Genomic DNA, 2,770 nt, shown 5'->3' on the forward strand with positions numbered 1-2,770 from the left:
TAGGACAAGAAAAATCTAAAGGATTAGAAAATCGAATGTACTCAAATTAAAGAAAATTCGAATAGTTTACATAGAAAACCTAAAGTAAATGGAAAAAAGTTTCAAAATAAATTGTTTCAATGGTTTTTATAGTTTTCTCCAAAATATTGAAGTTTTTCTATTGAAAGACAACATAGGGACGCCTGGGTGGCTCAGTTGTTAAGTGTCTGCCTTCGGCTCAGGTCATGATCCCAGGGTCCTGGGATCGAGCCCCGCATCGGGCTCCCTGCTCCGCGGGAAGCCTGCTTCTCCCTCTCCCACTCCCCCTGCTTGTGTTCCCTCTCTCGCTGTGTCGCTCTCTTTCAAATAAATAAAATCTTAAAAAAAAAAAAAAAGAAAGACAACATAACTACAATGAACAAAAACAAAAGTTAAAGTTGACATTTTGACTTAATATTTTTAAATTTTAACACAATCGCAATGCCTGGATGGCTCAGTTGGTGAAGTGTCTGCCTTCGGCTCAGGTCATGATCCCAGTGATGTGGTTTTGGAATATAGGTGAGGTTTGGTGGGGTGGCGTCCGGAGGTGACGACCAAGAAAGAATTCTTGAGACATCTTTGGTGCAAAATGCTGGTTTATTAAAGCACGGGGACAGGACCCGTGGGCAGGAAGAGCTGCTGCCCCAGGGTTGTGAGGGGTGGCTGGTTATATACTATGGGGTTAGGGGAGGTGAGGAAAAGGGAGATTTTCTTTTTTTTTTTTTAATTTTTAAAAGATTTCATTTATTTATTTGACAGAGAGAGAGACAGTGAGAGAGGGAACACAAGCAGGGGGAGTGGGAGAGGGAGAAGCAGGCTTCCCGCGGAGCAGGGAGCCTGATGCGGGGCTCGATCCCAGGACCCTGGGATCATGACCTGAGCCGAAGGCAGATGCTTAACGACTGAGCCACCTAGGAAAAGGATTTTCAAAAAAGGATTTTCATATGTTAAAGAAGACTCACAGGGTGCGCGTGGGTGGCTCAGTAGGTTGGGCATCTGCCTTCCAGTGCCCTGCTCTGGCACAGTGAAACCCATAACCCTAAACTCTGCCCTCATAAATGACCCTTTTTAGGCCCCAAGGAAATGTTTCTTCAAATGCACTGAAGAAGGCCAAATGCCAGGAAGCCTTTTGTGCCTTGGCTATCATTTCAGAGCTGGACGCTGCTCAGGAGTATGAGAAGGATTTGAGCTGAAGTCTTTAGGAAAAATAAAACACCAGTTAATTAACTTGTCTAATACTTAGTCTCAGATACGATGAATCCATGAGACTCTTGCCTAACGCAGTGTTGTTTGCTGGCAAGGCCAAGCATCCTGTCATCTTTCTCTTTGCATCCAATTCTTTGGTTCAGAAACGGTAAAAAATTAGAGCATTATTCACAATAATGGCACAGGGTATCGAGGAATGTTTTGTAATATTAAACAACACATATTACATCTTCTTCTTAAATGCGTACGGACCTACATTCAAGACACCACATATGTGAAACGTGGTTTTAATTCCTAACACTGGTAATTCTGTGGATATTAAACACCAAAACTGAGAAAAGTTTATCAATATAAAAATATTTACTTTGTGTTAAAATTTTAAAAAAAGATTTTATTTATTTATTTAATTTCATTATTTATTGCATTTGTTTCGTCTTCTCTTTGAGTTCTTATTTTATAAAACTCAATATTTTTATTGAGTTGCTTTATAGAGAAACCACTACAGAAAATTATCCTCTCTCCTTTGAGTTATATTTTCTTTGACACTGGGTTCTGTATCTTTCTTTCTTTCTTTCTCTCTCTTTTTTAATGATTTAATTTATTTATTTGAGAGAGAGAGACAGAGAGAATGAGCAGGGAGGAGGGGCAGAGGAAGGGGGAGACGCAGACTGCCTGCTGAGCAGGGAGCCTGACATGGGGCTTGATCCCAGCACCCCAGGATCATGACCTGAGCCGAAGGCAGATGCTTAACGACTGAGCCACTCGGGCGCCCCCTAGATCTTTCTTTCTAATCTTGTTTGTTTCTTTCTCTTCCTTTAAAAGATATTTTCATAACACATGCAGCATGTTTTCATGTTTTTTTTTTAATTTTATTTATTTATTTGAGAGCAAGACAAGAGAGAGAGAGAGCTGGGGGAGGGGCAGAGAGAGACAGAGGGAGAAGCAGACCCCCCGCTGAGCAGGGAGCCCCACAAGGGGCTCGATCCCAGGACCCAGAGATATGACCTGAGCCGAAGGCAGATGCTTAACTGACTGAGCCACCCAGACGCCCCTGTTTTCATGTTTTTAATACTTAATGTAGGTGGCTCTAGCCAGATCTTTAATTTACTTGGATGCGGGTGATCTCTCCTCAAAAATTGTTTTCTCATTTTTTTTTTTTTTAAAGATTTTATTTATTTATTTGATAGAGACACAGCGAGAGAGGGAACACAATCAGGGGGAGTGGGAGAGAGAGAAGCAGGCTTCCCGCTGAGCGGGGAGCCTGATGTGGGGCTCGATCCCAGGACCCTGGGACCATGACCTGAGCCGAAGGCAGACGCTTAACGACTGAGCCACCCAGGCGCCCCTGTTTTCTCATTTTTATGTGAGACCTGTTTGTCTTACACTCTGAACTACGCTAGGGCTCTGCTTTTCTGTAGCTTAAAGTCCTGGTACTGACAGGGGAGAGCTCAGCTGAGCTTGCCTATAGCCTTTCTTAGAGAGACTGGGCTAATATCTTTTTGAGGTTTTATTGATTGACAGATCAATCAACGGACTTTGCTTCACC

The sequence above is a fragment of the Halichoerus grypus genome, chromosome 9, assembly GCF_964656455.1.
Source record: "Halichoerus grypus chromosome 9, mHalGry1.hap1.1, whole genome shotgun sequence".
NCBI classification, from domain to species: Eukaryota; Metazoa; Chordata; class Mammalia; order Carnivora; family Phocidae; genus Halichoerus; species Halichoerus grypus.